The sequence below is a fragment of the Manacus vitellinus genome, unplaced genomic scaffold (genome assembly GCF_001715985.3).
Source record: "Manacus vitellinus isolate BGI_N305 unplaced genomic scaffold, ASM171598v3 scaffold_20_pilon, whole genome shotgun sequence".
Lineage (NCBI taxonomy): Eukaryota > Metazoa > Chordata > Aves > Passeriformes > Pipridae > Manacus > Manacus vitellinus.
The window spans coordinates 7,243,552-7,257,350 of record NW_021939471.1 but is presented as its reverse complement, the minus strand read 5'-3'; the positions used below and the strand labels follow the sequence as shown (position 1 = coordinate 7,257,350).

The following is a 13,799-nucleotide window of genomic DNA, read 5'->3' as shown; positions in this document are numbered from 1 at the left end:
GGGATCAGCCTCCAAGAACTCTTCGGTTTTTCATGTTGGTTGGGAGAGTGATGTACACATAACCTCTATGCTTATAGGCAAAAAGGAAGGATCATTTGCAGAAAGGTAAGAAGACATAAGCACACTAAGATTTATAACCAACTCTTGCTCTAAGGGTAACCAACAACTCGTCTCACAAGCAATATCTGTTCTATTTAAGACACGGGTGTCAATTCAGTAAAAGCTCTTCCCAAGGGAGCAATGATTCCCACAGCCCATCCCGCTGCCTGGACAGCTGTGGCCAGCAGGGAGACTGGCTGTGCAGCCAAGTAGCCCAGCACAAGGGACATTGCATCCTCTAACCTCACTGACAGCAAACACAAGAGAGAAATATTTGACATTCTCAAAGCTGGATGGAGAAGAAAAAAAAATTCATTTCTGTTCTCACTGGTTTTTAAAGTCCCATCCTTCAGAAGAGTGATGCTCCTTCATCTCAAAGACTCTTTTCCTATTCAATACAGTAATTTCTTTGGTGTGTTTTCTGTGCCTTCTCATTTGTTTCTCCAACATCCTATTTTTAATCAGTGTTGTAACCATAATGCTTTTGGGGAAGACATTTATATTAAAAAAAAAAAAAAAAGCAACCAGACTTTTATTGAGCTGCAGAGTGTCTGCCTGTATTTCTTTTACCATCAATCTTAAAGTTAAGTGCACGTAAAGCACTTTATCTTCTTTGTTCAACCTTGTATTCCTGCCCAAAAAGACAAAGTGTGGGGTTTTCATCCCTGAAATTACAGTCACACACATGAACTAAAGACTCACCACTAACGATGTCATGGCAACAAAAATAATCAAACTTTGAACAGTACTATGGGGGGAAAAGAAATAAACACAGTAACTCCTACATGACCCAGAGTTAGTTTGCAAGCAAAAACTGCCTCGTTCCATATTCTGAAGTCCTGGGGCACTGGTAGAGTCTCCCACAGAAACAGTAAATCACGGGTCCATACTTTTGTCAAATATAAGACAAGTTTTAAAAAACATGATACCAAAAAAAAAAAAACACAAAACGTACTAGCATTCAACAAGTCTGCTGACAACATGATATTGGCACTCCTACTGGTTCAGTGTCAGCATCACAGGGAATCGCTCCCAAAAGTTTTGGCAAACCCTCCTATTGTAAACGTCCTGCAAGGTGATCTCAGGCAGGAAAGAACTGGTTCACTACTTAGCTTTGAACTACTGAGGGACAGCACAGATGTAAGACTGACCAGCTAAATGCACGAAGTCAAAACACGTTACTGAGAGTTGAACCTGCACTTTAGGAAATCAATGACGGTAAACTAAAAGCACATGGGTTGTTTTTCTGACAGTCATCAAGAGGTGTTTGATCTGGACTCTGTTGCTTTTACATCTTTAGTCAAATTGTCTTTCATTTCCCAAAAATCCCCCAGTATAAGCAAGGCCAAGGACCAAAATCAAGGGGCAGATTCTAAGCTGACAGTAGCAAGGTTATGGTGGAGAGTGAGTGGAAAAAACCCCAAAATCTGAGTGAATATTCACAGGTTGAACACCACCACTGTGGCTTGGCCAGCCGTTTGAAAAACACTGATCATAACAAGAGTTTCAAAGCAGCAGAGATTTAACTCCAACATACAGGGCAAACACCATTACTACGAGGACAAAAGGTTGCAGATGTATGCTTTTTAACTTGATAACGTAATTAATGATCTTCACCATTAACTGATGACCATTTGCTTCACAGTAAAATAAAATGATCCATTGTAAAGTGGAAAGATTAAAAAAAAAAAAACAGGAAAGAGCAAAAGTATTTGGCCATAAAATAAGGTAAAACAGCTATGTAAAAATGGCTAGCAGACTCTAGCAAAGGTCAGAAGTACCTAGCCAAGGTCTCACTAAGTCCCACTGCAAGCTTTCTCCACTGCTCCCCTGCTCTACAAATCCAGCCTATTGCCCCAAGAGGGCACTTGGGGCACATTCAGTGATGCCAGGCTCCTCTGTTCCTGACTTTCAACACCAGGCACTGGCTTCACAGATGGACAAAGTATGGCTAACCAGGATGAAGCTTTCACACAGAAATTACTCCTGCTTAGAGGGGAAAAAAAAAAAAGGTTACACGAGAAACATGATTAAAAAACTTTTAACTGGATTCATGACACATCTTCCTGTGCCCCAGTCCAGGGAAAGGATTTTGTAGGTCCATCACAACCTTAGTGGTCTATATTAATAAATACTCCAACTATCCTGTATCTCCCTGTATTTTGCCAATAACAGATACTCTAATCCCATCCTGTACACCCCTGCGTTTTGGCTTCATGCACACACTACAGTAATTAACACAGGCAACACCTTCTCCAGCAGATTATTTATATAGGATTACATGAGAAAGGGCCTGCAGTTAACACTCTGCAAGCTCTGCTTTCTCTTTTGGCCAAATAGTCCTTCCCCTAAAAGCACACTGTTTCCCAACACAGAACATACTTTAAAGTGAGCAGCAGCAGGGAATTATTTCCTAGGCAGATCTCTCTCAGTTCTGTGAATGCTCCAAGGTGCAGTTATTTGGCAGTTAAGACTTTTCTTCTGGCTTTTCACACCTCTCAGAACAAAGTACAGTGGTGTCCTCAGGGAAGAAGGCACTCAGACAGATTTGTAAAACTAAATACAAATCCATTATAGTAATGACTCAATTAATTAAGCAGCTAGGCATGGCTGGAAGTGACCTGCTGGGAGAGACAGTGGTAAACTTCTCGTGCAGTATATAAACTACCAAGAAACAAACCCTAGAGCAGTCAACAGCAAGGGGAGCATTAATCATTATCATCACTGGAAACACCATGAAGCTTACCTTAAAAGTTAAAGAACCACTTGAGAAAAGCAGTCATTCTCCCCAGTGCCTTGCCTGGATTATTTTACTGCTATTGATCACTAAATAATCACAGAAAGAGAGAAAAACTTGGCATTTTTTTTGTTCTTAGTGGCTCATCTGCCATCATTAGAAGCTCATTTAAACAGCTCTGTAATGTGTCCAGCCATCTCGGGCCCTTCCAGAAGGGTGCTTAATACCTCCCTGATGTCTTGAGCCTTAAATGCTCCTACAGTTAGCATCTCCAGCCTTTTTTAGAAGAGATTTAAAATTATAATTGCAGTGGAACTGCCACTACCAATACAGCCAAGTGTGACAGGTATCCCAAATACTTTCTTGACGTAGTAAAATCTTTTATTTTAAATTACTAGATCTGTTGGGTTTTAATATTTTAAATATTGATCTGTTGGTTACAGCAACCAAAACATGCATTATACATGCAGTAGTAAACTACTAAAAAAATGAACACAAACTCCAACACACACAAAAATAGAACAAAAAATTTAAACAAAGCAAACAAACAAAACAAGAAACCACCAAAACCAAAAGAAACTAACAAAACCCACAGTATTTTCAGAAACATGACAGAGGGAGGAAACCTTCAAGTTCTGCACCACAGCAAAATCTGGTGTACAGATTAATGAGTAGCCAAGTCTCCTAAGAGAAATGCAACTGGTGATATCAACTTATACAAACATACAGTAAGTTTACATCCTTGCTACAACACTACTCTTTCATGTAATTTACTTCCATATTTGCATTCACCCATTAATTACTTTATTTGAGCAAAATACACCCAAAGGGGTAATGCAGTGTTATACCCAAATGCTCCCCATGGATTCAGATATCAACCCATAACTGGAAACCTAAGAAACTCCTGAAGAGAAAATGCATTATGAACTACTGATGACCAGTAGTTTAAAAAAAAAAACCAACAAAACCCCAAAACCTTTCTGAAAAAAGACTTCCAAATAAGCCATTCTAACTTGTATTTACAGTAGATCAAAAAGACTAGGAGATAAAAAGAAGCACCTCCAACATAGGCAAGTTATTTAGCAGTGTAGGCCATACTTGAGCTTTTTATTCATATATTTCTGCTGCAATACTGAACTAAAATAGCTTTTTTTTCCTTTTGAAAAGAAGCTGCATTTTGAAATAATTACCAAGTTCAATTCCTGTATTCATGAAAGGAAAAAAACATTATCACTTCCCACTGCTAAAATTATGTGATAGTGCAAAATTTAGCCTAAGAAGTCAATGTAACTTGTTTTGTGATTTTCTATTATCATGCAAAGTACATACAATACATATATAGAGAGATGGATGGGAAGATAACAAACTGAGCAAGTAGAACTATGTTCTTTGGAACATGCAGATATCCAGACACAAACACTTCAGTGCTTTTCTTGAATGATATTTGGAGAACTGTGCAATATGTGCTCCTGGCTGCAATATGCCACAACACAAGTTAGAGACATTCTGCCATCCTTGAGTAGGTGTACAGATAGGCAAACAAAGTAAATGGCATTTCAAATGAAATATAAAGTTCTGGATTATACCACACCTACACCACATAAATGGTACATCTCAGCAGGGTCATGTCTTCTGCCTCACAACTGTTCCAAGAAGACACAAAATGCTGCAACCTTCTTAGGTTAGAAAGCTGATCTTTCCTGGTAAACAGAACACTGTGCCCACACTGTTCCTTTCAAATCCTCCAATTTCTAAAAACTATGCCAAATGCACTTGCAGGAAAATATAGATCAGCTTATTCTAGCTGAGAGCTGTGTATTGTTGGAGAAGTTAAAAGCTGGTCTGAAGTGAGTATACAGTTTCCTCTTTGCAGAGCAGGGCTATGTGGTGCCAGGCACCAGCTATATGCCAATTTTCTTTGGAAAGCTAAGAAAAATGTACAGTCCTCCATATCTGGAAGGCAAGGTACTGCTCCAGGATCCAAGTATGCTATCAAGCTCCAGGGTTTCTACTTCTCAGGATGCAAGTCTAGATTATTTGAAAAGGAACAAAATTGCTCTCTTCTCCAGACATCACAGGCACTGCCACAAGCAGGAACAAACAAGGTGCAGCTTCCCAATACCTCACTTCCCTGCACTGTGCTGTAGTCACCTCACTTAACGTGCTCCCTGTTCCTTTTTCAGTCTCTCCTCTTCTTGGTAAATGGGATCATCCATCCTGCATCATGAGTCTGGGCATTAACCCTCAGACAGGTGAGCCCTTCTGGCAAAGTGGTAAGATTTCATCAGAAGTGCTTGTATGTCAGCATCTCACAGCACATGGGGCATTGTTCCAGTGAAAGATACTTACAGTCTTTACACTGATCAATGCAAACAAGGATATTAACTTTATCTTTTTGATGAAGGATATTAAAATCATCTTTTTTCCTATCACTGAAGCTTTACCTGCTCCCCACACCCTGCTCTCCCAGCAAGGCTACTGAGCCCAGGCAGAACATGCTGCTCAACTCACATTTGACTCTCCCAAGCCAAACAATTCACCTATCCTTCCCCACCTACTGCTGCAACCCAGCTGCTTCTGCAGAAAGACACCACAGCCACTGGACCGGTCTCTGTGTGCTGTGATAACATACAGCTATGCTCAGGATGAGAATATAACAGAATTTAAATCATTATAATGGTTAAGAAAAAGTCTTCAAAGTTGGGAGGTATTGCTGCAGGGAACACTCATCTGTGGCAACGAAGGGTACCAGGAGAATGTTCTGAAGTCTAAGAACAGGCTCCAGTTTGATCTCAGCGAGGTTTGGATCAGTCTACTGAAATTATTTACTTCTAAGTACTATCCCTGTCCATCAGAGTAGTGTATCTCCCCACTGTGTATGGAGGTACCTCCCTCTCATCCATAAAGATGTAGCAAAAAAAGTGTTGAATATGAACAGAATTGTTCACATGCACTCAGCACACAGACGCCACAGCAGCACTGCCAAGCCAAGAATAAACAAATGCACTTGCTGTGAGTTAAGTCATCTCAATCTTTTTTTTTTCCTTCCCCTTCCTTTCTAATAACAACTTAGTCTCTTTTGTGTCTAATAAGAACAACTTATCTAGAAACAATCTCCCCAAATTCATTCTTCAGCAGTATCGCTGTTGAGGTTTCAAGTAATACAGTTTTGCCAAACAAACCTTGCCTAGCTCAAAGTAGAATCAGCATAGCAAAATTAACATTAACACAGAGGCTGAAAAATACAATTTTGAAGTAAAATAACAGGGTTTAGTGATTATTTGTGTTCAACCTAATCTTTCCTCCATTGATGGCAATGGAAAAATTGCCACTGATTTCAGAGAGACTGCAGAAACTGTGTTTATACTGAAAATCTGCATTGCTTTAGGGAGCAACTGCCACTGTGAATCATAACACTGGGAAGAAATTCCCAAGCTATGTGAATACTATGACTTGCAATTCCAAATCATACTCAAGTCCAACCAATTTTACCTAACACTATGAGACAGGACTTCCTTCAGGATCCATCCATACGGATGTCCCAGAACAAGCCTGTCTTTACCCCCGTGCCAAGACCTGGCTGTTACCACAGTGCAAGGTCAGCCCCAGCAGAGCTCCTGCACAGCACCCCCACAGCTCCCAGGCAGTCTGTGGGACTGGGCTCCACCTACCACAAAACACACAATGTTTGCAGGAAGCCTTTTTTCATGTCTCATGAATTCCAATACCTATTTTTTAGCCCGTGCTCACAGAATTTTTTATTCCAGTATTTACACGAGGTAGCCTGGTATACTCCAAGGGAATATAGCTCTTTTATTAAACTATTACATTTGCTAAATTAATTTAATAACCTCCTACATAATCTCATTTAGTAATAGAGGAGGGATCTTACAGTAGGTCATTCCTAGTGCTCTCTCCTGATAGCTCTAGCTTGAAGAGTTCAGCGCCCCTTTAGCTGAGCAAATGCAACTTCTAATCAGATATTCATGAAAATTGTTATAAAATTAAAAGAACAACCAAAAATAAAATCACATGGGTCTTCTAAACAAAACAACAGCTTATAAAGAAAACTGAATGTGAGAACTCAGGACTCATCTACATTTAAAGTAAGTGTTGCCTATACTGTATTCCAGAAGTGTCTTGAGAGAAAAATCTAATGTTAAGTAAAAATGATGGGTTTTATTCTTCTATGCAAATAGCAACAGTTGGCTAAAACGGACAGAATCCACCAAGAATATCTCTTCTCCTAAAAAACCCCAATAAGAAAAATGAAATTAAAAGACCATCCTGATATTAATGTACAATGGTAAAACTTTCCTAAATACTATGGAGGTGTGGAAAGCCTAGTAAGTGATGCTCAAACAGGTGGCAAGCTTCACTCAAGAAGAGAGAGATGCAAGGAATTAGTTTCAACTGCCAAGCTGACAAGAGAGCAGGAGCAAGGGAACCCTCCATCATCCTCCTCTTGTCCTCTCAATCGGAGCTGCCATATGTGCCTGTGGCAAAAAAATCCCTCTGGCCTCCTGGTAGCCCCCCTGTGCCCTTTAGGAAGTTGCCCACTCCACCCCAGAATTGTCCATCATTCAGCTGCCACTCCCCTTAAACACCTACACACCTCTAGCACTGTACATGCCCAGGAGTACACTAGTCCTGAGCAATACAGCTCAGGTAACAAACTGATATTTCCTTCTGTATGACTTGCCCTGCAGGGGAGCTCAGTGCTGGGTCTGCAAATGAGATCCCCGTGCCTGTGTTCCAGATTCTTCCTCAGAGTCCTGGTCCTTTGCCTCACCCCTACCCTGCTTGTGCCCTCTTGGCTGACTCCTGACTCAACTGCCCAACCTCCCAGTGTTATTTCAGCCTTGCATGTTCCCCGTGACAGCCTCCCCTCCCAGCAGCATTCAGATTACATATAATCCAATTTTCTGAAGTTCACTTCAGCTTCTAGACATGCTCTCACCCTGCTCTGTCCTGTGGCTTTCCCAGTTACTCAAGCACTGAGTAACCTCATTCCTGATCAAGGAGTTTTACTTCCTATTGCTATTTACATCCTGCCTTTTTCTTGCAAGCATGGTGTAGTCAACATTCTCATGCAGTCACTAAAGCACACATATTCCTCGAAAAGTATTGACTTCACCGTAGGATTCAATGTCACACAATTTCTTAAATTCATGGAATCTCTTTCATCAGTACTCCTGACAGAAGTTTTTGTTTGGCTGTTTGTTTTCCTGGTTTTGTCTTGGTTTTTAAGCTGACGCAATTTCTAGGAGATGCATCAATACAAAGCAGAGAAAGGTACACCAGTATATAAAAAAGCAAAATGGATATTGCCACGTCTGTAAGCAGCAGGCATTTCATACCACAAGTACATCCTGCACTTTACTTAAGGAACTCCTTTTTTTTTGTTGTGTTTTCCCTCCAAACTACCTGAAAGAGCTAAATAACATTGTAGCCTACAATCAAAACAGATCAGCAATACATCAGAACCATCTAATGAAATAAAGATACGCTGTGCCCACATATAATACAGTACAAGTAGTGAGATCCAAATGATGGTGAGAGAATGACTGCTCAATATTACTTGACTTCTATGGAGTTGGGGTCCATAAAAGAGTAAACCACAAGCACTACACTTGAGGTGATTCTAGACTTGTTTGAAAGGTATGCCATTAAGAAGCTGTATCCAAGTTACCAAAACAAACATCCAGCAAGCAATGATTTTTGAGTCCTAATTATCCACCAGCCTGCTTCTTCTATAGTCATTTACATGCACAGTCAATACACGACAACTTTGCAGGACTCCAACAAATTTCCACTTTGTATGAATCTCTGAACAAGGTGCTGGGCAACAGAGACATGCTCCTTTTGCCCCTCAAAGTACCACAGCAGCATGACAGGTCAGCTGGGATCTGGGGGGAAAATCAGTATGAACATAATGAATGTTTCATGTAGCTGTTTTAGCTAGGATTATCCAAGATATGGTGTGAGTGTCAGCACTCCTCTGAGTGTGCAACTCAGAAGCAGAATCAAATCTTCACAGTACACATTTACAGCTAGAGTATGTTTTTTAAATCCTCTCAGTACAGTAGTAAAGTAGTAATACTTTGGTGCCAGTTACCTTTTAAACTTTGATTCTACAGTAGGCTTCAAATCCCAAAATACTTACGATACAGTAAGATTTAGGAACAAGGCTTTGACTATAAATCCATTTCCAGACCTATACATACAAAGATCTTTAGCAGTCTTCAGAACTTTTAGTTTCTAGTAAAGGCATTTAGCCATTTGTAGAACTTTATTTTTCAGTCAAGTCTGAGTAGTTCCTAAACTGTCACGCCAGTCACGTTGGTTAAAAGAAAAAAAAAAAGCTAGAATACATGCGTAATTAAAAGTTATATTAATCATCATTCCCTATTTCTCAGAAAAATCAACAAGCTGTTACCAGAAATTACACCTACCAGGTGCATCCTGGAAAGAAATAAAATACGTTGGGTTTACGAGCACGATCAGCTAAATGTTTCACCACAGCAGATGTATTATTGGTTCTACAGTGACTGCCTGCATTTTCACATCTACTGTGGGGAAGAACAGAAAAAAAATATACCATTAACTCAATTAAAACATTTTTGTTACAGATGGCGTTGATCTCAGCAGAACCACAAAATGAATAAAATATTAGCATAAGAAACAGGACTTGCATCTCTGCACACACACGAAAACTCAGTTTTATTAACAGCTGCTTAACATATTTGGAAATCAGTAGAAAGCATTCCTCCTCCAATGCTGCTCTACCCACCAGCACCATTATTCCATCAGAACATTATTTTTAATCATTATTTCTGTACTTCTGCACAACAGTCTTTGTGTACATAATTTAAAAACAAATCAACCAGTATCACCAACTTCGTCGCTTATTCCTGACCGTAACAGCTCATACCTCTTACCTAGAAAACCTATCAAACAGCTTCCTGAAATGACCTGCCAGAACTTGTGTTTGCAGACCACTGGGCTTGCTGTTATCCTACAGAAAGGTCACCTTTCAGTCATTTCAGTGCATGACACTCAAGTCACCTTGACTATTATGAACCTGTATGGAAAGATACCACAAACCTGATGCCATTTTCCATCTCTACCCACATGTTTAATGAGATCAGTAGTCATGTCTTACATTATGTTCTGTGTGGAACCAAACGACAAGAAAACTACTCTAGAGTTAGCAGGCAGTATAACAGACTATAAACTTTAGTAGAAGCACTTTGTCCTGGATGTAGGCTGTTCGAGTTTGGGTTTTTTTAAGTACTAAAGTTTCAAACTAAAGTTTCAACAAGTCATTGCAAAGCCACCCATTGATTTTTAAGATACTTTTAGCCAGGCCCCAAGTTCTCCTTAAGCAGAGGGTAACTTAAGTAACTTTTTACCGGAGTGCAGAGAATTACTGTATTTTGAGGTAAATGTAATCATCATAAACTGAAAGCCCAAATTAAAATGAAAAATTCCATGAAATCAAATGGAAAGAAACCTTCAGCTATTATCCATAGATTGACTGGGGCACAAGGTACATGATAAAATGCCCAGCAGCAAAAGTGAGTGACTCCAGGCCTGCACAGGAAAAAAAAACTCAGAAAAACTTTTTTGGCAAAACTTAGATCCCTGAAAAGCAAAAGAAGTTAAATGAGCCTTTAGGGCAGCTGCACAAGATCCACATGACCAAATCCTTCACCTGAATCCCATTTTATAGATAATGGTTTCCATTCCTACAGATAATTATTATTGACAGCTTGACACAAAAAATTCCACAAGACCTAAATCTTTCTTGCTACAAGGTTATCAGCTTAGGCACAGCCATACTCAATCTACCAGTGTTGCTTCATTTAAGAACAAAGAGGGAAGAAATGGAGGTTAAACCCAGTATGAAATGCCTACTGCCCTCAATGGGAATCTCAGTGATAAATGCAACAATTCATAGGAAAACTGTCCATCTTCAACGATACTGGATATAACTTATTTGACAAAAGCAGGTCTACAACTACTACTTGTTCTGTTCAAACCTGTCTTAAGTAGATGCTTATGAAAAAACTATGGTGTATGGAATAACAGGTGCAGTGTTATGAAAATACAAACGGCTATGCCACGGCAATCCAAGAAATATCCCCAAACTCCTTCTCTTCCGTAAAGCTGGCAAAAATTAATTTGAAATAACTAAATCAACAAAGAAGATTCTTTTCATTTCTAAGAAATTTTTACACTAGCAATAATGGAAAACAGTTTCCTGGGTCTCTTAACAGTGTATTTGAGTTTTTCTTAACAACCAGATACCGGGTTAGATAAAGGTCAGTCTAGGCTGGTATCCCAGCTACGGAGTACATGCCTGGGGAGCCATAACAAGCAAGAAAGTACAAAGTGATCAATTCTCTGCTCTGGCTTCCCAGTGTTCAACCACTTGTAGTTGAGGAACTTTCTAAGCCAGATGCTTTTGCTGCATTGTGAAGGTCTCCTCCATCAATTTGTCATCTCAAACCAGCTCAAACCCATTTACATTTCTGACTGCCACAGCTTTCTGTGGCTGTTAAGTGCATGATTTAATCACATGCTGCATCAGAAAATGCTGCCATGGATTTTAAACCCACTGTTAAAGAACTATCACTGGGTTTTTCCTGACTTCACATTCTATGAAAGAGAATGAGTATCATTTCCCCATTTCTCTCTCCACAATGCTTGGAAATGTACATACATGAAAATATCCCCCACCAGTTACCTTTTTCCCAATCCACATGATGAATTTCTCATTTTGTGGCAGTCTTTGCATGGCTAGACATGCCATTCTTGCCCTTCCCAATACCTTTTCAGGCTCTACTGAATTATTTAATGTAATTCCTACCTAAATATTCTCCTCTTTTTAAATGGTACATATGAAGATGCCAAAGAATGCAGTTGTGATAAAATCACCACTGGACTATCAAGTAATTAATCAGCTTCAATGAATCTTTCAGAGTCATAGTTTTAGATTATTACACAGCAAGTGTATAAATGTAAGCTTACACAACAAAAAGCTATGCAAGAGTTACTGGAGAATCATTACAGTCCTGAACAAGTCTGTCTTATGAAAAAAAGCCTTAAATAGTCATGTTGCACAGACAGATGTAGCACGCATTTAGAACACTTAAATTTTGCCACCACACTTCAGAACACAAACTGAAAGAAACTAAGCCTCATTGTTTTTATTGCAGGGTTTTTTTTTTTAAAGCTAAAAATGTCACTAGGATAAATACAAGTCCTGAAATAAGACAGCTGGCTATCTCGATACACTTCCACTGATGAATTCAATTGCAAAACACTAATCCTTGCAGTTCTTAAACTAGTAGTACAGCACAGGCAAGGACAGCTCGAGTGGCTTTTAAAGAAAAATCTCTGCATGAAGCAAGCAAATGGCCTTTGGAAGAACTTCAGTGAAAAGTCTCATGGCTCTACTGTGCCTGAAGTTAAAAGTCTTGACTCTGCAGTTGCTACTTCAAGTTCATCTCCTGGGCACAGTCTGTTGCTACTAACGCAACACAGAGCTGTGTTATCTGCTACAGTATCTTGACACAAAGATCCAGGAAGAAAAAAAAAAACAAACACACAATCCAAAATGTTTGTATTGCATGCAAACAAAGCAGAGAGAAGCCTGATAAGAATTGACAGGGAAATATTTTGATAGAAAGTTACAAAGTATTTCAGGAGACCTTACATAACAAATTACGCAGCTTTCCTACCCATTTATTAAAATGCTTGTGCATGGCAATTTCAGAAGGAACATGCCAGAAGGAATACAACATCAGTCAATGCTGGAACCCCCCCACAGGAAGCATTACATGTTGAGAAAGAAGACATCCAGTTCTTTGAGCACTATCTTCTGCTCTCCTAGCCTGGAAGTGGTTGCAATTAACATTTTATTTGCAAACAATTGGCCCTGGATTATTCCCAAGGTGGAAAAAAAAATGGAAAAAAGAAACACTTGGCAAATAATTTAGTCAATGGATGGTCCATCTTTAGGCTTTTTAGAAAATGGCTCAAGTTCTATGATCTCTTGCTATTTATCTAAGTTTACTCCCAAGCATTATACTCTGATTTCAGGCTCCTCATGGCAAACTCCCTTTCTTGCTCCAGTTCTGTAGTAAGACCATTTACTTCTTCCTTGCAACGGGAAAAAAACAAACAAACAAACAAACAGAAACCCTAAAAAAACAACTAATACACATGTATTAGGGAAATCTTCTAACGCACAAGAATGGCCACAACTATTTCTCATGAATCCTATTTTAAACTTAATCTACAAAGCTGTGAACATCAGCAAAGCAAAACGGGAATAAAAATATTCTGGCTACATTTTGTTCTTTTTATATAAATGAGTTCTCTTGTTTCTGAAGCCAAATATAGAACACATGAATGCACTGAAGATTATCTAGAAGGGTTCATATTTTACTTGCAGTATACGCCAAGTGGAATTTGCTGCAGGAAAGGTTTTCAAAGCAAGTCCCAGTTCAGTCTTTGTACTTCACAGTTCTACTGTGGATGCCAGAACACTCCAATGTAAGCAAGTCTGGCTTCCACTGGAACTGCACTCTCAGATGCTAACCTTGAGACTTCCTGAGTTCTAAAAGACAGCTGGGGAAAAAAATGCTGTTAAAAGTGTACTTTGATCATCTGAATCTACAGAATTTTAACGTTCTGCTTAACTGAGCAAGACCACTCGAGTTTAAAGTACACCTTTAAATAGTCAGGAGAGAAATGGAAAAACAGGGCAAGAGTGTTCAACTCCTGCAGTTCTGTCTTTACTGTCCAACTTCCTTTGCTTTCTTAAGCCTCATTTTTCAGCTGGCAAGATCAGTTTAAAGAAAGCAATGGATACTGTTTTGACTATAAATTTAGATGAACATATGGACTTTTCAGAGTAAAATAAATATAATAAAATATTGTAAAATTCTTT

The 13,799-nt window shown here is 39.2% G+C and overlaps 1 protein-coding gene across 1 annotated transcript in view; it reads right to left on the bottom strand.

The window, feature by feature from the left end:
• PLCL1 (phospholipase C like 1 (inactive)) overlaps positions 1-13,317 on the bottom strand; it is a 188,766-nt gene extending 175,449 nt beyond the window's left edge. Inside the window, exon 1 of the mRNA XM_008931117.3 lies at positions 13,296-13,317. The gene's annotated coding sequence lies outside the window, so the exon portion shown is untranslated. The remainder of the gene's footprint in view (positions 1-13,295) is intronic.
• Between the last annotated feature and the right edge of the window lie 482 nt (positions 13,318-13,799).